We start from the raw sequence: 22,227 nt of genomic DNA, 5'->3' as shown, positions 1-22,227 counted from the left end.
CAGCGAACCCCCTGCAATTCCGGGTGGGACTAGGCCTCCACACCTATAATTGGACAGCCCATTGGCTCCTTTATGGCGTTGGGTTTTACGCAAGGCTTAGAGGTCAAAAATAAAGGGGCACGGTCCTCGCAGAACGAAAAGGCTCCACACAGACTCTCTGGGTTTGACCGTTTTGGAGGACTAGCCAATCGCTTTTCGAATACTTCCCCGCCTTTTGCGCGTTTATTTAAAAAAAGCCGGTGTGACGGACTTGGAAATTGGTTCCGTGACAGACATGTAAAGAAAGCCAATGATTGAAAGTTCGGGCCACCATTTGGGCCAATAAGAAAAGTGAATCACTAGGGTCTGGGCTCTGAGAGGCAGAGCGCAGGTGGGCGTTACTTGATTGACGACGGTCTCTACTTATGGCTGTTAGCGTGGGTTGGTCCTGACGTCTGGGAGGCATAGCAGAGGCGGGGCTGAATGAAGTAAAGGGTAATGAAGGGTTGGGTTTCACTCAGTGGGCGGTGTTTGATGGATAGCTAACCTTGCCAATTGAAGATGGTCACTTGTGTCCAATGGGAAATTAAGAACCCAGGGGCGGGGCCTTGTGGGCGGGGAAAACTAAGGACGGAGGTACTGGGGCTGCCGGACTGGGAGGGCGGTGATTGACGGGCCGGCCAGCCAACCGGCTTCAGTGAGAGGCCGCACGGCGTCCCAATGGGTGGGAACGGGGGCGGGGCTCTTCGAGGGGCGGGGTAGGACAGGGTGCGGGGAGGGGGTTGCAGAAGGAGCGGAGCGGCTGGTGCTCAATGGCGGAAAAGCCGCCGGTGCTCTGACCGCCTCGTCCCCCTAGCAGTTGCGGGGGAGTTTCCTGCCGGCGCGGCTGGAGTCTCTGTTTCTCAGGGTTTGGTGGCTGGAAGATGCTCCAGAGAGACGAGGCTGCGGCGGAGGAGGTGGCGGCGGCCGAATCGGCAGCGGCGCTAGGGTGGAGAGAAGGCGGCAGCGGCGGCGGCGGCGGCGTGCGGGGCCCGAGGGTGTAAACAGCCCCGGAGGCGGCGGAGGCGGTGGCCGAGACCCCGAGCGGGAAGCGGCGGCTGAGGCAGGGTTGCGCCTCCGTTGGAAGCCTGGGCTGAGTGCAGCAGGGGGGCTCTGCGGCGGTCGCGAGCGGACGCCCTAGACCTCGCCTCCCTCCCTCGCCCCAGGTAAGGCCGCTGAGCGACCCGCCGAAGGGGAAACGGCTGGCGGACACCTCGGAGGCCCCGGACCGTTTTCGGGGTGCCGCCGAGCCTCGGCTGGGATCTCTGCCCGCCTAATCTTCGTCTCTTTTATTGGGCCGCGGAGCCCGGGGGAGCGGTACGCCGGGCCTGGCTCCTGGCTAGGCCCCTTCCCCAGCCGCCGCCTCCGCGCTTGTCCGAGGCTGGGAGAGGCTCGGGGCCGAGAATTTTAGTTTGCTTCAACGTCTGAAAGTAAACTGCTTGTTCCTGTTCTCTGCGAGCATCTCTATCATCTGAAAGCAGTGGGGCTACTCCAGGCCTTAACTCGTTCCTTCCTGGTGCATGCCTATATGAAAACACTACCTTTTCCCATTTGTTTCCTCATTAGCTTCTGCCCTTTGCGCTCCACTTCACTTCCTTGTTAAATCTTCTTTCTCGCTCTTCTGTCTCTGCGTCTCACCACCTCCTTTTTCCTTAGTGACTTTAAGTCGTTTCTCTTTCTCTTCTCAGCCGACTCCGGGCTTCCTTCCCTGCTTTGCCCAGCAGTCCTTTTCGGATGTCTATCTTTTTACCAGTGAAGCTACTATCGTCAGTATTCCATATCTACCAGAGGCCCATTAATAATAGACTCAACAGTTTTAAGCGGCAGATCAGTTTCTTAATTAACCGAGCCTAACATCCTTTTTAAAAAATTGTGTTTTTAAATACAGAGTGTGGAAATAGCCCTGAGGTTCTTTTAAAAATGAAGAGCTCAGTGAGTGTTGGAAGTAGTATTTCATTTTTCAAGTTGCATGACCTCCAATGTCAGATTGACTAGCTCTAGAACATTTGCCCATTTTAAGCGTTTAATAGCGACTCACATTCATCAGTATTCAAGTTGGCTTAAAAACAACTTGGAAACTTTAGAAAGAAGACATAACAACAACTAGGAAGCTGTTTTGATGAAGGGACTGCTAACTACCCTTTAAAATAGGCTCCACATGTTTAATGTATCAAAATAAAGTTGGCGGGAGTCTTGTAAAAAGGATTATTTAGGAATTTGAGTAGTCTCAGTGTTATGTAGCTATTTTAGGAAAAACATTCTTTTTCGGTTAACAATCGTTTACAACTCCTGTGATGTGAGAAGTACCGAGGTTTATTGCGGGATTAACACAGGAACTCATTTTATTTGCGCTACTGCATGGATGTAGAAGTGGTAAATTGTTCAGGGTAGATAGTGCAAGCCAGTATGTTCCAGTGGATGGAAAAGTATGCCACCAACACTGAATGCTTAATGGACGTTATTTCATTTACTTTTTCTGTTGTGCAATAGCAAAGTTACTATTGTTGGCCTACTTTTAAATAGTGCATTTCTAAATAAACAGGTCTAATTATTATTATAGTAGTTTTTTCCAAGTGTACAGCCTTTTAAAAAATATAGTTAAAATTACACTATTGAATAGTGATAATTTATTAAAGGAATAATTTTGTAGGCTTCTTAAATGGACAATGGGTTGTTTCAATAGCACTTTTATTTAGTATTTGAACAGATTTTGTTAGTCAACAGATTTTCAGGGATAATCCTGATTTTTACTGTGCTGCTTTCTCTCAGTGGCTTCTTTGTCTATTTTTTTTAATGGTCGTTTGTGTTTTCTCATCATTTATTTTTGCTCTCAAACTCTTACCACAGTTTCTGCAGTGTTTCTTTATGTTGCATTGTCAATATGGAATAATAGTATTTTTATTTAATCTTTCATAACTGTTAAGATTTCCAGTTTCTTGGATGTTATCCTTTAGATTTGATCATGTTGTGATTCTTCTCTTAGATGTGACCAACAGAGCTTTCAACACCTGTTTTCTTATACTGGGTGTCTGATTTTCTGTAAAGACTTGAGGAATAAGTGAAAGCCTTTTCAATTTGTCTGCTAGGTCAGTAAATACTATTTTTTGTTAGTAATTCACATGTAATTATCAAATCCTTTAAGAGTACATCATTTGAAGAAGTGGGATAGTGTCTAAAATAAGAGCACCTCAGTTCACAACTTGACAAGGTCAGAAAAAGTGGCTCTCATTGACAGTTTATTTTCTTACACAATTTTTTTATGGAGTCCTTTGAATTAAAATGTTGTGTGGATAGACTCTCTCTTGGCATTCATGGAAGAGTAGAATTTGCCATTGGATTGTTTAGCAGTCTTAGTGTTTCATTAAAAATTGGCTGAGCCTGTAATGGAAGAATTGCAAACATGTCCTTGTAGGTGGATTGGTAAACATTTATTACACATGATACTGGGAGTGAATGTTCCCCCTTAACACAGACACACACACGAACTCATTGGTGTTAGTTACACATTTTGTCTACATATATGAATATGAATATTTGTATACTACATGTAATTATTTAGAAATATTTTTTGACATATAACATAGAAAGTAATAAAATAGTATGACCCTAACTCTACAATAGTTCTTCATAAGATATTAATAGTGTGAATAAAATTAATTTATTATAATAAAACTCATAGTATTTTACTTTTCTGTGAAATATGACTGTTACAGTTCACTGATTTTAAGCAGAAACTAGTTGACAAAAAACTGAGTTTCAGAGTTCTAAGAGTTACAAGTTTTTCAAACTCCAAAATTTTCAATTAATACTTGTTTTAAAATTACAGTGAGCAGTAAGAGGATTTGGGGGAAATACAGATTTTCAGTGATTTTTTTCACACTGTAGCTGATTGTTTAATTTTTTCCTTAGCTAATTTCAGAATTTGGATTGAAACTAAATACTGAATTTATTTTAGCAACTTTAATGTTTTATTTTAGAATGTATTTTATATATTCTATCAGAATTGTGAATTAGGAGGATTGATTAATTGGGAATTTGAGATAAGATTCCGGGAAATTGAGAAAACCTCAGAAGTGTAATCTAGATTACCACCCATCTTGCTGACCTGTGCTCAAACTTAACAGTCAAGATAAAATATTGTAGATTGGGAAGTATTGATTTTTATAGTTTTTGCTTTGATTGTCATAATAAAATTTACAGAATGACAGAGCTTGTCATCAGCTTCTAGCAGCTGACCTCACAAGTATAGGTGAAGAAAAAGATACATGGAGTTCAATATCCATTTAATTTTATTCTTGTTTTAGGTACTTCTTTACATCAAAACTTTGATTTAAAATAAAATAACTTTCAGTGTTTTAAACTAATTTAAGTATGCTGATATCTCTGATTAGCCATTTTGGAATCTTTTTTCAAATGAAATATTTCTAAGGTGATTTGACCTCCTTGTGTATATTTGACTTGAGTTACACTTTTCAGCGTTTTCTCTGGTTTGTCCCCAAACCACCACCATTTAGAATGATTTGATCAAGTAGTCGAATCAGTGTTATGAAAATAAGTCTTCACTGAATTCTTGCTAAAAACTTTCAAAAGTGTAGTCTGTCTACTGTAGTTTCGTTTATCAGACTTTATGATGATTTTGAGATTCAGTTTTTAATATCATCTAACAACCTAGGAAACAAGTACATATGGTAGCTTATACCTTTTTTTTTTTTTTTCCAGTTTTCAGAGTGTTTTATTTCTACCCTTAATGTTAATAACAGACATAAACATTTTGCTCTGAATTATAGTTGTCATGATACAGAATTTCTCAAGTTTTTTTCTTTTTCTACAGCTAGCTTCTGACCACATCTTCTATACCGTAACATATGTACACTTCATAATAACTTATTTAACTTTGGAACCCAGTGGTTTAACAGTCAAGTGTAGCATTTTAACTTCTTATAATTAAACATTTAATTGGTTTGTAACATTTAAAGCATAGTTTGCCAATTTAAAGCTTTTATGACTTAATAAGTATAATGGTAAACTTATGTGAAAATGGATTCAGAGTTTTCTTTTGGAGTATGTTGAAATATCAAGATTATGTTTATTGGCTTTAAATTGATTTCTTGAAAATTAAAGATCTTAAAGTTTAGAGACATACTACTAGTTGGAAAACGTGCTTTGCATGCTTTTGAACAAAAGAAGATATTAAAACATGGTCTGATGTTTAGAGGAGAGAGAAACATTGGAAGATTTCTATTTAATATTAAGGAACTTGTCTCACTTTTAGAGATGGGACCAATTACTGATAGTCATTTAGGAAGGGTCAGACCTGTGTCTGTCTGGCTCTGCTTTTAATCTCTGTAGAATGACCTCCACTTCAAAATTGCTGGTAAATGAAAAGTGCATTTGTATGAAAAACATGAAAAACCTTTTCATGGAAAACTTGTCAAATGTAGTTATGTCATTAGGTATAATTGAATTTATTATACAAGAAAAAAACCAGGTGTATGGATTTTGTTTGATAAGTAGTACATACCTGAGAAATAGGTTTGATAAATTTGTGAAGTTCTGAAGGATTTCAAAGCACTTTTAAAAGCTTGAGAGTAATGTTACTGATTCTTAAATATAATGGCATTTTCTTGATGTAGGTATATATCTGCACTCCTAACCTTGAAAAGGGATGGTTAATAGATATTCTTATGAGCAGGAGAATCTAAGAGTGTTCATATAACTCGTAGGTGCTTAAACTTGGCAGAGAGTTTTTCCTTCTTCAGATTAAAACAATACTTGAGTTAACGAACTGGCGTTACCTATTGAACACAGGTGGCCCTTCTTAGTCTCTTAAAGAGGAAATAAAGCAACTCTAAAAAGATAGAATGTAAGGGAGATAAAATTTAGATATGAGGAGCTTCCTGTTGCTTTTACTTACTTTAGGTTACCAAGCCAGTGAGAAGTAAAAAAATTGGTAGACGTTAATAGTATCTAGTCTGTAGGCTCCCCTGCGCTCTCGTGTGCGCTCACTGCTGTCTGACTCTATGCGACCCCGTGGACTGCAGCCTGCCAGACTGCTCTGTCCATGGAGTTTTCCAGGCAAAAATACTGGAGTGGGTTGCCATTTTCTACTTTCCAGGCAGGAGTCCCAACAAAACAGACAAAATCCTTGCCCGCAGAGATCTTACGTTCTGATGACAAACTCTTCCTTAGTTTACAACTGTGCTTCCTTTGTGGATGACTTGAATTATGAGTGGGATTTGGCATGTGTGATGTTTTCTACACTTTGCTTAAAAGCTGTGATTAGAGCTTTACTATTTTTAACAAGAAAGAAGGAAGAGGAGGTTTTCTATAACTGGACAAAAACTGGAATATGAAAAGAGGAAGTAGGAAGGGGGAAATAGTGTTGTACCTAAGATTAAAATGTGAGCCAAAGATAAAAAAAAAAAAAGTGATTCCTACATTAGGCATGTGGGAAGCTGGGGAAAACACCATTTACTGTCCAATCTTGGATAGGGGAGTTCTTGGACAGGAGAATGGGAGAGAAGATTGAATAGTGGGAGAAGGGTAAACAGGGCTTTTAACAAGTCTAGTTAAAGTAACTTGGGATGTTCCTATAAAATATATGTTCTTATTTGTGTTTGAAAAAGACCCCTTTCCTTTTTCTCTTCTTTTGTGAACATAGTTGAAAGATTAGTGGTTGGCCAGTAGTGTCTGAAATACTGTCACTGATTTGTGACTGCTAATCTGTCTCTAGTTAGTTAACAGTTCTGTTGAGGTTAGCTCATGGAGTCAATCCATCTCTTAGTTTATTGTTCTCAAATTGCCCCATATATCGAACTGCATCCCTTAATTCCATAGTTGTTTATGTATTACTTGAAGTTGTGCCTTTGTTTTCCTGCCTTGTAAGTTTCTGCATGATGATGTCCTGTTGCACTTAAGAGATGAAGCAGGTGCTTAGTTTTCTACTTTCTGTTTATAGCTTGTTTTAGTGATGATCCAGTTTGGTAAAGAAGTCTCTTCTTGAGTTTACACAAAACATTGCACACTTTTAAAGATAAGCATGAGAGATCTTTGATGCTTGTTTTTGTTTTAATGCATAATTGTTTTTTGCTCTCATTTATGAGTCATTCCGTCAGAGTCTCATGTGATCTTGCTTGCTGCAGTGAATTGAGATTGATTTTTTTATTTTAAAGCAAATCAACTTGTGTTTATTTCAGTGCTCCAATATGAAAATGAACACTAGTTCCATTCATGACCTAAGAGACTCCCTTTATAACACCCGAATAAGCCTTCAGAGTACTGGTTTCACTTTTAGTGTATTTTTGTAACTGTATTTATCACTTTTATCAAAACTCCAATGTGCAGAACTTGAACTTTTGAATATATTAAATTTAAGGCTGTAATTCAGACAAGGTTCATTAAGCTGTTCAACATCTGGACATCTTTGAGTGTCTATATTTTAGACTGAAAAATGAAACAAAAATAACCTTACTTGATTTCTAAAATTATCTTTTATAATTGGGTTTGTTTATATAATTCAGAACTTAATTAAGGTGTTGGTGATTCTAGGTCCTAAATGTAAGGAAATTGAGTTTAGCTTCTTTCTATTCAACTGTTCTGGAGTGTTTTGAATCAGAATGTGAAAGTGAAATAGTAACTTTTAGCTTAAGACATAGTAGATTCAGTTATACTTTCATTTTGTTTTTGTTTTATAAAATCTGACTTGTTTGTAAGGGAAGTAGAGGCTTCTAAGGATTAGTGATGATTTAACATGGTATTACTCTTAACATCTTGAGTCTTTTTCTCAGTGATAGGTTTGTATTTTAGTTCAGTTTATTTGCTGTTGGGCTTTTGATTTATGTTGCTCTTTCTGCCTCTGTCTTTGCTTACTTGCTTTTTTTTAAGTACAGGTTGGCCACCAAATCTGGAAACAACAGTAAAAAACCATACACAGTAAATGGTTTATTGATGTTATAGAATATGTTAACATAATACCTATGTTTTCAGACTTTATGACCATCCTATAGAGTGGAATTCATGTAGGTAGGTTTTCTGTTTTTGTTTGGATATATATTAATTACATGGCTGTTATGGAGTCAGGTATAAGGTATTGAATATAAAGGAGTAGAGATGCATAGTTAATGATAGCTGGTTAGAATAACATTGATCCTGGGATTTAAGGGGGCTGAAAACTAACAAGGTAAAAATAAGTGTGATGGTTAGTTGGTGTGTAATATTTGTACCAAAGTTTGGGAGATGCTGGATAAGCAGTAGCTTCAGGACTATATTTCAGAGATGGTCAGAGGTGCTGACCAAACAGTGATGCTGTTAAGAGTGTTTTTAGGCCTTAACTCTGTTATTTGAAAGTAATGCCTCTGGTAATGGTAAAATTCTTAAGTCACTTAAGAATGAAAACTGGTCTACATCCACAGAACTAGATGAGAATGACTTTCACAAATGTGTGTGAGGCATCTTTGCAAAAGATTTAGATACGTATTTCTGAGTTTTTGCTACTCTATGCTTTTAGGTAATGCTGTCCGATGCTTGGTACTGTTAACTTGTATATGTTTGTAGGTGTGTATTAAGTGTAAGAAACCTTTGTACTAATAGGGGTTATGTTTCTTGGAAAGATTTCCAAAGGAAGGAAGGTGATAGGAAGCATAGACTCTATAAAGTCAGAATGCTTAAATCTGAATCCCTCTTCCACCATTCTATAGATGGGATAACTTAAAGCAATTACTTAATGTTTCCAAGCCTCAGTTTTCTCTTTCGTACAGTGAGGATATTTCATAAAATTGTTGAGTTGGACTATTCCATGTGAAGTCGTTACCATGGAGCCTTGGAATGTTATAATTTGAGTGCTTTCTCTTATTGCTATAACTGCTATTACTACAGCTTCTAAATGATATTGGTAAATCAGAAGGCGGAAGGCCCTGTTTGAGATTCCTACTGAACCTTTTAATGATTTTGTGACTTTGTGAGTTATATATTCTTTCTTGGATTCAGTGGCCTTAATCTGGACTGTAATGTTTTTGAGTTAAGGTAGAGAGCTGGACCATATGATGTCTTGAGGTCCTTTTGATTCTTAAATTTAGAGCTCAGTTTTAAGATTGTCATTTTCTTCCAAAGTGTAAGCTACATAAAGATAACTATGTTTTGTGTGGAGATTTATCCATTTATCTCTATTATATAAACATTTGTTGAATACATTTTCCCACAAAAACAATATCTTTTAGGGGGAGGAGGATAGAGTAAGAAGAGGGAAGGAAGGTTTGCATTCCTTCTCAAGAACTTGATGCTTAATGTGTTAAAGGTATGAACACAGATTTCCTGCTCTTCAGTTTTTGTTTAGTACATAAATAGTGTCTGCTATCGTTAGATACTTTGGGGGACAAAGATTACCAGTCTGCCATGTGATACTTTGGGGGACAAAGATTATCAGTCTGCCGTGTGTGGGATGAGGAAGGGAGTAACTGTGTATATGAATTGTCATACATGGTGAAAAGTAAAGATGCTATAAAGGAACTAAGTGTATTTTATTGGAAGGACTGATGCTGAAGCTGAAACTCCAATACTTTGGCCACCTGATGCGAAGAAGTGACTCACTGGAAAAGACCCTGATGCTGGGAAAGATTGAAGGCGGGAGGAGAAAGGGACAACAGAGGATGAGATGGTTGGGTGGCACCACCGACTCAATGGACATGAGTTTGAGTAAACTCCAGGATTTGGTGATAGCCAGGGAGGCCTGCTGCTGTCCATGGGGTCGCAAAGAGTTGGACGCGACTGAACTGAAGTGTATTTTATATATTAAGAATCCTTATGAAATGTATAAAAAGTCAAATGGCAGTATAATTAGATTGTCTTACCTTGTAATTTGCTTTGTTCTCACTTTTGGAAATCAGATGCTTAAAAGGAAAAGCATCAGGGTTGTGAACTTTAGGAAAGTTTACAACCTTAAGAACTTTTACTGAAACTTAAGACTAATATTTGCAGAGGAGATCGATGAAAAAATGTAATAAATATATACTCCCATCTCATTTTGGCCTTTGTATTATGGAAATTTTTAATCCTATGGAATATTGTAACAGTACACTGAGTTCCCATGTGAAAGTGAAAGTTGCTCAGTCGTGTCCAACTCTTTTCGACCCCACGGGACTGTAACCTGCCCAGGCTCCTCTGTGCATGGAATTCTCCAGGCAAGAATGCTGGGGTAGGTTGCCATTCCCTCCTCCAGGGGATCTTCCCGACCCAGGGATCAAACCCGGGTCTCCCGCACTGCAGGTGGTTTCTTTACTGTCTGAGCCACCAGGGAAGCCCCCATATACCACCAGCTAAATTCAGTGGTATTTTATATTTTTGCCATATTTGCTTCATCCATAATCTTGCTGAACCGTTTAAAAATATATTAGAAACATCATGTCATTTCACCCCTAAATACTTAAGTATGAATTTCCAAAAAATGACATTTCCTTTATACTTAAAATATACTTATATCATGCATAGCATGGTTATCTAATCCCTAGAAGTCATGTAATCCTCAGTCAGAATGTCTTCTGTAGGTTTTTTCTTCTCCACACCAAGGTTTAGTGAAGGATCTTGCATTACATTGCATTTGCTGTTGTATCTCAATTCTCTTTTAAATTTAAGCACTAGTTTTAAAAAGTGAGTTTCTGAAGAGACCAATTATTTTGTAAAATGTCCAGTATTCAGAATTTCTCTGATTGTTTCTTTGAAAATTGTTTAAAACTTCACTGAAGACTGTGTTAGGTTCAGGTTAAACATTTGGCCATGATACTTCATAGGTGATGCTGCTTTGTGTTACATCACGTCACGAAGTATTACAGAATGATTGGCGGCACTATTTGTGGTGCTAAGTTTGATGGCTGGGTTAAGGTGGTGATTGTTCAATGCCTCCCTGGACAAGAAACATTTTCTCTTTTGAGATTACCAGGTAATTCATGGCATATTTTGTTACTGTAGAAATCTTTCTCCTTCAGACTTTGACTTAATGGGTTTATTGATATCTTTTTAAAAGATAGATCTGAACAGGGATTACCAAACCATAGCTTACTGGCCAAATTTGGTTTGCTGCCTGATTCCATAAATAAAGTTTTATTGGAACACAGCCATGCTCATTTGTTTACATACTGTTTCCCTACTTTCCCACTACAGTGGCAGAGTTGAGTAGCTGTGACACAAACCATATGGCCCTGCAGAGCTCCACATATTTACTGTTTGGTGCTTTATAGAATAAGTTTGCTGACCCCCTGGTTTGTATTCTCCTTTTTCTCATCATGTTGTTAGTAGTGGTATAAATCTGGTGTTTATATGTTGCCTCTCCTGCATCCTGATGTATTATTCAAGGTATAATTGCTTTTCACATGGTTGAAATTGTGAAGTTTTTGCTTATGTCCCCCCAAAGCATAAAGTATATCTGGTTATGGTCCTATACATAGTATATGAAATCATATGTTAAAAAATGAATATTTCAGACATAGAATGAAGAACCCCAAAGTACCCACTGTGCAGCTTTAGTTTACGATGTAGAACATTACTGATACAGTTGAAGCCCTTCTATAGTCTTCCTGGATACCATCCTTTCCTTCCCACTGTCTTGAATGTTGTGCCTTCTCTTGCATATACAATTTCCATGTATATATGTATCTGTGTGTAACTAACATATAGAACTGTTTTAAGAGATTTTGTAGTTTCTGTATATAATTATATATGGAATGTCTTTTTATACAATTAACCTTTTTTAACTTAACATTTCTGCAGAGTTCTTCCTTGTTGATCTAGTCCTCGTTTTAAATAGTGTTGCATTGTATCCCATTGTGTGATTATAACACATTTGTCTAATGTCTAAGCATGAACGTTTGGGATTACTTTGCATATGTATACAATTGTGCCGAAACATAAATTACATCTTTTTATATATATCTGTTAAAGTTTCTCTAGAAAACAAAGTTAGGAGTATAGTTGCTAAATTGTAGGTTATTCTTATCTTATAACCTACCTAGATATTTCCCAAGTTCTCTCCAAAGTGGCTGCACCAATTTGTACTCTGGCCAGTGGGATATAAAACTCCGGTTTCTGTTGCTCTAGGGCTTCCCTGGTGGCTCAGCTGGTAAAGAGTCTGCCTGTGATGCAGGAGACCTGGTTTCGGTCCCTGGGTTGGGACGATCCCCTGGAGAAGGGAAATGCTACCCACTCCAGTATTCTGGCCTGGAGAGTTTTGTATGGTCCATGGGGTCACAAAGAGTCGGACATGACCGAGCAACTTTCAGTTCATTTCATGTCAATGTCAGTGCTGCCTTATATAAATATAATGTTGGTCATACATGTAACTTAAAATTTTCTAGTCATTACATTAACAAAAAAGGTGAAGTCAGTTTCAGTGATGTATTTTATTTAATCATTATATAAAAAATAACATTTCAGTATATAAACAATAAAATTAATGATATTTTTGCATTCTCTTTTCTAGTAAATCATAAAAATGTGGCATATATTTTATATTTAACAGCACGTCTCAATTTGGGTTAGCCACACTTCAGATTCTCGCTAGTCATCAGTGGTTAGTAGCTGTTAGCACAGCTCTGCATCGGGACTAAGTCTCCATTCGGGACTAAGAATCACCCCCCCCCCCCCCCCGCCCCCGCCATATTTCATTATAACTTTAATTTTGTATTTCCTGTTATTTGTGAGGGTGAACATCCTCATATGTTTATTGGCCATTTAAATTTCCCCTTCTGTGTATTTACTGTTTTCATTTGCCCTATTTTCTATTTTCCTGGTTTTTTTCTTAATGACAAAATTTTATAGGTGTAAATATGGGTATACTTTGCCACTAGAATGCTGGTAATTTTGTCAATTGTGTTTTCAGAGTTTTTACAGATTAATTAGATAAGTGTCTCTATAAAAGGACACATTAAACTTTTTTTTTTTTTCACATTAAACATTTTAACATAAAGCTAGTTTTCAAATGACTCCAAAAATATTTGGATTGAAGTGGATGCTCGGAAGAGTAGTATTTGAACGCTTATCAGGTGGTGCTAGTGCTAAAGAACCCGCCTACCAATGTGGGAGATAGAAAAGACGCAAGTGTGATGCCTGGGTTGGGAAGATCCTCTGGAGGAGGGCATGGCTACCCACTCCAGTATTCTTGGCTGGAGAATCCCATGGACAGAGGAGCCTGGCACAGTCTACAGTCAATAGGGTCGCAAAGAGTTGGACACGACCGAAGTGACTTAGCACGTATGAGGGAGAAAAGGGGGATGGGGTGATTGCTTTACACCTAAATAATCCTTTGTATTTCTTTTCCTTTCCTTTGTCCAGCTTAATCTTTTAGTCTTGCTTCTTCTTTGCTTAACTGTAACCTCAAGGACTCTAGGAAGAACTAGCCTGAATGGATTCTGGTCTAGAGTTAAAGATGTTCTCAAAAAAAAAATAATTCGGGGGAAAAAAAAAAGCTGCAAACATAAATGGAGATGGAGTGGGAATGTTAAAGGAGATTTGAGAGACACATAATCACATAATCAATAAAATATTTGAACCCTGGGGGGAAAAAAAGGCTATAGGGCTCCACTGAGGTAGGGACTTGAGGCTTCTTTATATGCTGCATCTGAAAAAAAACCAGGTGACAAATTCATTAGCATGCCCTCTGTCTGCAGTTAAGTGGGTGTAATTGACTGGGTGCTTTAAATGTGAAGATCCCCTGGAGAAGGAAATGGCAACCCACACCAGTATTCTTGCCTGGAGAATCCCAGGGACAGTGGAACCTGACCGGCTACATACAGTCCATGGGGTTGCAAAGAGTTGGACATGACTGAGCGACTAACACCTTAAATGTGAAACACCAAAAGTAAATTTGCTGAAAATCCAGAACTGCTTGTACTTTATAAATGCTACAATAGATGACAGGGGTTAGTTAGTCTTTTGATAAAATATTTTTATGAATGTTAGAATGGCTACCTTGGAATCTTTTCTTACAGGAGTATCACAGGAGTATCTTTTAACTTAATACATTTTTTTACTCAACCCCTGTTAGTTGCCAGGGTCACAAGTTAGGATATGAGAGGAGATAAGAAAGGCAAAAATGTTAAAAGGAATATGGATGATTGTATAAGAATGGTGAGATGGTGGAATGAAGGGTTGGAGAAAGCATCAAGGAAGTATTATTTCATAGTTACCCTGAATGATCTGGTTGTCTTAGTTAAAGAAGGTAGGGCAAATTGACCATGAGGTAGGAATAAGCATGATATACTTGATCTGTGTAAGTCCTCAGCAGGCAGATTAGAGAAGAAGGTTCCAGACTGGATATTTCATACTTAATTTTAGTTGGGAAGTGGGAAGAAACTGTATTTTTTTGGGACAGTTAAGGTATGTTTTAAGGAAATCAAATTGGTAGTAATATGGAAAGTGGATGGAAGGAAGGGGAGATGAAGTCAGGGAGACCAATTAGGAAGCTGTGAGATAATCCAGAGAACAGGTTATATTAAAGGCTTAAGATTGGAGGGTAAGTGATACACTTAAATGGAAAATGTGGTGGGATGAGGTGTTGAAGTAGTTGAATTTATATAAAAGGTTTATGGTTTCTAGCCCCAGTTAATAAAAAAGAAGGATTACAAATAGGTAGATTAACAGGTAGTTAATACAGATAGTAGTTTGGGATATGAAGGTGTTTTGGTGGCAGAGATGAAGATTTTGGTTATGTTTGAAGAAATATGTGCAAACATATTTTAATTAAAATCTGCACTAAAATTCACCTGAGAAGTCAACCTAGGAGTGATAGCTGAAGCAGTGAGATTGGATCAGAGGACAGATACTGTGTTTTGGGTTGAAGACTACTTCATGTTTTGGGGGGCCCAATTCCCTCTTGAATTTAGGAAGCTGAAGGAAAAAGAATGAACATGAATGGTTGTATTTTGAATTTGAGTGTTTTCAGAGTCAACAGAAGTGTCAAGAGTTTCAGAAAGGGTGGCATTTTCAGTAGCGTGAAGTGTCACAAAGTAGCTTATCTTGCGAAGCCTCCTTTTTAGGACCAGTCATTGTTCAGTCGCCCAGTCGTGTCCACCTCTTTGCGATCCCATGAACTTCTGTATGCCAGGCCTCCCTGTCCCTCCTCATCTCCTAAAGTTTGCCCAAATTCACATCCATTGCATCAGTGATGCCATCCAGCCATCTCAACTTCTGACGCCCTCTTCTCCTTCTGCCTTCAATCTTTGCCAGCATCAGGGACATTTCCAGTTTGTCAGCTGTTCGCATCAGACGGCCAAAATATTGGAGCTTCAGCTTCAGCATAAGTCCTTCCTATGAATATTCAGGGTTGATTTCCTTTAAGATTGACTGGTTTGATCTACTTGCTGTCCAAGGGACTCTCAGGAGTCTTCTCCAGCACCACAGTTTGAAGGCATCAATTCTTTGGCCCGCTCCCTTTACAGTCCAGCTCTCACAACCTTACATGACCACTGAGAAGACCATAGCCTTGACTTACATGGACCTTTGTCGGCAGAGTAGTGTCTCTGCTTTTCAACACATTGTCTAGGTTTGTCATAGCTTTCCTGCCAAGAAGCAAACATCCTCTGATTTCATGGTTGCAGTCACCATCCACTGTGATTTTAGAGCCCAAGAAAAGGAAATCTGTCACTACTTCTACCTTTTCCCCCTCTATTTGCCATGAACTAATGGGGCCGGATGCCATGATCTTAGTTTTTGGTTTTTTTTAGTATTTAGTATTAAGCCAACTCTTTCAGTCTCCTCCTCCACCTTCATCAAGAGGCTCTTTAGTTCCTCTTGGTTTTCTGCCTTTAGAGTGGTATCCATATATCTGAGGTTGTTGATGTTTCTCTTGCCTGTCTTGATTCCAGCTTGTAACTCATTCAGCCTGGCATTTCTCATTATGCGCTCAGGAGTTCTCAGGAGACAGGCAAGATGGTTTGGTAATCCCATCTCTTTAAGAGCTTTCCACAGTTTATTAGGACCAGACTGTTGTATGTATGAACTAGTAAGTCTTTTAAATGGGAGCTGATTCTACCAAGCAAAACATCAGTGTTTGAGTTGTTTTTGCCAGGAATATTATGTGAAACAGTCTAGATAAGTTGTTCATAATCTAACCGTGCTGCAGGGTAAAGTAAATTCACTTTGGTGGATATTAGGACTATGACTGTACTTTAGAGTCTTATCTATTCCACCTCACTAACTTCTCATAAATAGATCACTAAAAGGATTATATAACCCAACCTACAAATGAAAATTTCTCCAAAAACTTCTTGAAACCTTTGCTGTTGGATTTTTTTTTTCTTCTACTTTTATAGCCTGAAGTCATTTATTTAGGATAGAGGGGAAGACAAAGAACAATTGGAAGTTAAATCATATAGCCCTGACCTTACTTTATTGTCATTGCTAATTGAAAAACCTTTGGAATTAGGAAGAGCAGTTACGTTATTCCTGAGCTGCTTTGCTGGAGTTAAGAAAGGTCATTTCTGTCAGTATGTTTGAAGTCAGTCATGGAGTAAAATGAACAAATATAAAATCATGACAAAGTCCAAGCTACCTTTAGCTCTGGTTTCATTATTCAGGTAGTCAAATACAGGTAGGACATGAGCAACTTCTGATTTTAGCAACATGAGCCGAAAATTATAGTCTTAGGGTTCAAAGGGAAAATGCTTTTACCTTGTAATATCAAGCTTTTAATGGACACATGCAGGTACCTGGTAGTGTGTTCTTTATACTGGCCTAAACTACTTTCTTTGGGCTTTGCCTCAGCCTTTTTTCAAGTCTGTTAGGGCTGAAAATTTTCAAAAGCCAAGGAAGCAATTAAAAGAAACTAATGTAACGACAATGTGGATGGATCTCTGAAACATGCTAAGTGAAAGAGGCCAGATGCAAAGGAGTATGTACTATGATTCTGTGTACATGAAATTTTAGAAAAGGCTGAAGCACCCTGACAGCAGATGAGTGTTTACCTAAGTCTAGAGGTGATGGGGGAATTATCCTCACAGGGGCACAGAGGAACTTTTTGGTGAGGTAAAAATGTTCTGTACCTTTATTGTATATAGCGGTGGTTACTCAAGTGTATATGCTTGTCACAGCTCATCAAACTGTATATATAAAATGGGTACATTTTATTATACATAAAACAGCAGCAGCCAGAGGTCTTCAGCAACAAGGATAAGTTGGGCCACAGAATGGAACTTTATGGATTGGACTCTAATCCCAGGTTTTCATAGTGAAGTGAGCTTGACCTGATTTTTGACAGTAAAGCTAACACTGATGTTACCTCTTCATGTGCGCTGACAGGGAGTTATCCATATGAGAAGGTAATTCAGATAAATGCAGTGGTTGTTATTACATCAGAAATAGAAGTAAACGTGTGTGTATATATCAACTGAAATGTTCTGATAATATATAGTTTATTAAAAAATTTTTTTATGGTTTGCTGGTTTCAGAAGTCATTGAAAGGATTTCAGAAATGAAAAAAGCACTTAAAGAATATTTAGATAGTATAGTTCAGCCTAGTTGGAAAAACTTGAGACATCAGTATATTAGGGCAATAATTCTCTTATATCAAATAGTTTCTCATGTCAATTTATATATTATTGATCTGGGATATAAACTATACTTTTTTAAAATTTCAGTATATCTGATTTAATTTATGTGTTAGAGTGCTTATGATAGACTAAAGTATGATTTGTGAATTATAATGGTAATAATAGCTAATACTTTTAATGAAGCACTTACATTATGCCAGGGACTGACCGTGCAGTTAACCTGCACTATCTCATTTGGTTACTACAGCTGCTCTATGATACAGGTGTTTTATTACTCTTCCTCTCTTAGATGAATGCGTCACGGCTCTGAGGAAATTAAATAATTAGGTCAGGGTGGCACAGAAAGTGGTTGAGCTGGCATTTGAATTTGTTTACTTTGTGTTAACGCCCATACTGCGTGTGGGTTTTGTTTTTTTTTTAATGTAAACGCTTGAGAGGGAGAGTGGTGATTTAACAGAGAGGGCATAACTGCAGATGCTCTGACCCATAATTGTACCTTTGATTCCGAAGAATCTGGCATTTCTAGCTTTTGGCAGCCCGTCATGGCAGGCAGTGCTTCATGGATCTGGTCATGATGGCCATTGGGAATGAGGTTTCTGTCATTCCTAAGCACTTTGATGCAACAGTTCAGCTGTTTGCCTTCAGGAGACCTTTTCACCTCTTACTCTTCCTCATCCTCATGGGCTTAGGTCATTGTCTCAAATCAGGTTCCCCTGGAAGGCCTCATGGGAACAGTATTTTGTGAGTTCCTGTGTGTTCATGCAGGTTTGTCTATACTCTGTTAGTTTTGCTATATATAAAATCCATGAGAAACATTTTCTTTCCATATCTTAAAATATCACTGTTTGCTGGCGTAGAGCATTGCTGTCAAAGTTTGATGACAGTCTGACATAGTCTGACTGTATATTCTTCACAGTTCAGATGCATGTGTGGTCTAATTTTTAGAGGACACTATACAAATCCAGAGGATTGGGAAAATCCCCTGGAGGAGGGCGTGGCAACCCACTCCAGTATTCTTGCTCCTTATTGACAGAGGAGCCTGGCAGGCTATAGTCCATAGGGTCGCGTAGCGTTGGACACAGACTGAGCGACTTAGTACAGCAGCACATAGGTATCCAAACGTGATGGGTTTTTGTTTTCTAATTGAATCGGCAGCTAAAGTGAAATGCCACTGTCAACAAAGCTGTTTCCATTTTTTTACCTACTTTTTCTTTATTGAAGGACTATGGAAAGGATTAAGAACTGGTACTGTTGTCCTAAATTTGACATCTCTAACTATGCTTACTCCTTGGAAGGAAAGTTATGACCAACCTAGACAGCATATTAAAAAGCAGAGACATTACTTTGCCAACAAAGGTCAGTCTAGTCAAGGCTATGGTTTTTCCAGTGGTCATGTATGGATGTGAGAGTTGGAATATAAAGAAAGCTGAGTGCAGAAGAATTGATGCTTTTGAACTGTGGTGTTGGAGAAGACTCTTGAGAGTTGCTTGGACTGCAAGGAGATCAGTCCTGGGTGTTCACTAGAAGGACTGATGTTGAAGTTGAAACTCTAGTACTTTGGCCACCTGATGTGAGGAGCTGACTCATTGGAAAAGACCCTGATGCTGGAAAAGATTGAGGGCAGGAGGAGAAGGGGACGACTGAGGATGAGATGGTTGGATGGCATCAGCAACTCGATGGACATGGGTTTGGGTGGACTCTGGGAGTTGGTGATGGGCATGGAGGCCTGGTGTGCTGCGGTTCATGGCGTTGCAAAGAGTCGGACATGACTGAGTGACTGAACTGAACTGAACTATGCTTTTGAGTTTGAACACGAAAATACTCTCATATATGATGAACTTCACTTATCATAAATTAATTTCACAAAATCCGACTTACTGAATTATTGTCACAATCTAATCTAAAGCTGTAGTTTCCAAATTTGGGGGGAATTCTAAAACTGCCTAGCATGGTCTCATCATGACATCTCTTTATTACTGGAGCTGGGTGTGGTCAAGGCTAGTTGGTTCTTGGTCATGTCCAACTCTTTGTGACCGTGTGATGGACTATAGTCCACCAGGCTCCTCTGTCCATGGGATTTCCCAATAAGAATAGTGAAGTGGGTTGCCATTTCCTATTCTGAGGGATCTTCCCAACCCATGGGTTGAACCCATGTTTCCTTCATTGGCAGGTGGATTCTTTACCACTGAGCCACCTGGGAAGCCCCAATGCCTAGTTACCCAGCTAGTATTATAAAAACTGTTAAAAGTATCAATTTAACAGCTACTCAGACCCTTTTGAACTTTCCATATCATTTTTTATAAAAATCTTAAACAAATGCCATCCATTTAACAATTCACCAAAGTTGACTTGGAGGCAGGGACAACTTTGAATTTAGTTATAAAAGTATTAAAAATTGGAGGGAAGGATAAGGGATAAAACCCAAATGTTGTCTTTAGTGAACGAGAAAAGTGTTCTTCCTTTGCTTCTTATTCAGATACTAGTATTTAGTATTTGATGCAGATATTTCTGAAATAATATGCTTTTTAAGGCTCTGGATTGGTATTAGTACTATGTGACTCTTCATGCCTCATTTCAAGCATGAGGGATTTTATTACTACTGTCATTAACTTTAGTGACATAGTCTAGTGAAAAGTAGTCATTGTGTCTAGCAATAGGCTGGCAGTGAAGAATATTTGGCTACATCTTAGAAACATTTCTTGATAACCCATAGGAGAATACTGAATATAGAAAGAGACACTGTTCAATGTATTTCATGTGCTTGTTAACTTGTTACACTTTGAGGGTAGGTTTTATTCCCTGTGTTTTATAGAAACTGAGGCAGAGTTAAGGTTAAGTAACTTGACCAAGGTTATCTGTTTTGTAGGAAATAAAAGCAAATTGAGATAGTTTGGCTCTAGGTCCTTGCTTTTAACTGCAAGTAAATAGAACTATGGATTATATTGAGGAAGAATGCATTATGTTAAGAGGTAATAGCTGAGAATTTTCCAGACTTGATGAAACTGGATTATCTGATTCAGAAAGGTTATCAATTTTCAATCTCAAAGTAGTATTTAAAAGTTTAGAGTGCTTAGTCAGTGATCTAGGTCTAGTCTACAGCATGAAGTTAATCAACTTGTATACTGTTCCTGCTTCTTTTTGTCCTGCTATTGAATTACAGATTTTTAGTCTTGTGCCTAGTTTAAACATAACTTCAGTTAGTCAGTTATTAGCTCAGTTGTGACTCTTTGAGATTCCATGGACTGCAGCATGCCAGGCTTCCCTGTCCATCCCCAACTCCTGGAGCTTGCTCAGACTCGTGATTATCGAGTCGGTGATGCCATCCAACCATGTCATCCTGTCGTCCCCTTCTCCTCCCACCTTCAGTCTTGCCCAGCATCAGGGTCTTTTCCAGCTGAATCAGTTCTTCGCATCAGGTGGCCAAAGTATTGGAGGTTCAGCTTCAGCATCAGTCCTCTCAATGAATAGTCAAGACTCATTTCCTTTAGAATTGACTGGATTGATCTCCTTGCAGTCCAAGAGACTCCCAAGAGTCTTCTCCAACACCACAGTTCAAAAACATTAGCTTTCTTTATAGTCCAACTCTCACATCCATACGTGACCGCTGGAAAAACCATAGCTTTGACTAGATGGACCTTTGTTGGCAAAGTAATGTCTCTGCTTTTTAATACGCTGTCTAGGATGGTCATAACTTTTCTTCCAAGGAGCAAGTGTCTTAATTTCATGGCTACGTCACCACCTGCAGTGATATTGGAGCCCATAAAAATAAAGTCTGTCACTGTTTCCATTGTTTCTCCATTTATTTGCCATGAAGTGATGGGACCAGATGCCATGATCTTCGTTTTCTGAATGTTGAGCTTTAAGTCAACTTTTTCACTCTCCTCTTTAACTTCCATCAAGAGGCTCTTTAGTTCCTCTTCACTGTCTGCCATAAGGGTGGTGTCACCTGCATATCTGAGGTTATTGATATTTCTCCCAGCAAGCTTGACTCCAGCTTGTGCTTCGTCCAGCCCAGCATTTCTCATGATGTACTCTGCATTTAAGTTAAATAAGCAGGGTGACAATATACAGCCTTGACAGTACTCCTTTCCCGATTTGGAAGCAGTCTGTTGTTCCATGTCTGGTTCTAACTGTTGCTTCTTGACTTGCATACAGGTTTCTCAGAAGGCATAAAAAGTGGTCTGGTATTCCCATCTTTAGGAATTTTCCACAGTTTGTTGTGATCCACTCAGGCAAAGGCTTTGGCGTAGTCAGTAAGCAGAAATAGTTGTTTTTCTGGAACTCTCTTGCTTTTTCGATGATTCAGTGGACATTGTCAATTTGATCTTTGGTTCCTCTGCCTTTCCTAAATCCAGCTTGAACATATGGAAGTTCATGGTTCACGTACTGTTGAAACCTGGCTTGGAGAATTTTGAGCCTTACTTGCTAGCGTGTGAGATGAGTGCAATTGTGCAGTAGTTTGAACATTATTTGGCATTGCCTTTCTTTGGGAATGGAATGAAAACTGACCTTTTCCAATTCTGTGGCCACTGCTGAGTTTTCCAAATTTGCTGGCATGTGGAGAGCAGCACTTTAACACCATCATCTTTTAAGATTTGAAGTAGCTCAATTGGAATTCCATCACCTCCACTAGCTTTGTTCATAGTGATGCTTTCTAAGGCCCACTTGACTTTGCACT

At 38.8% G+C, this 22,227-nt stretch overlaps 1 protein-coding gene across 3 annotated transcripts in view; it reads left to right on the top strand.

Moving 5' to 3' along the window:
* Positions 1–741: 741 nt before the first annotated feature.
* Positions 742–22,227, top strand: part of PPM1B (protein phosphatase, Mg2+/Mn2+ dependent 1B) — a 79,757-nt gene continuing 58,271 nt past the window's right edge. For 2 of the 3 annotated variants that reach the window (XM_043918122.1, XM_043918121.1), the window contains exon 1: positions 743–1,184. The gene's annotated coding sequence lies outside the window, so the exon portion shown is untranslated. Of the gene's footprint in view, positions 1,185–22,227 lie in introns of all 3 variants that reach the window. The other variant, XM_043918123.1, reaches the window with a different exon arrangement.

The sequence above is a fragment of the Cervus elaphus genome, chromosome 11, assembly GCF_910594005.1.
Source record: "Cervus elaphus chromosome 11, mCerEla1.1, whole genome shotgun sequence".
Classification (NCBI taxonomy): domain Eukaryota; kingdom Metazoa; phylum Chordata; class Mammalia; order Artiodactyla; family Cervidae; genus Cervus; species Cervus elaphus.
This window is presented reverse-complemented; position numbering and strand designations above follow the sequence as displayed.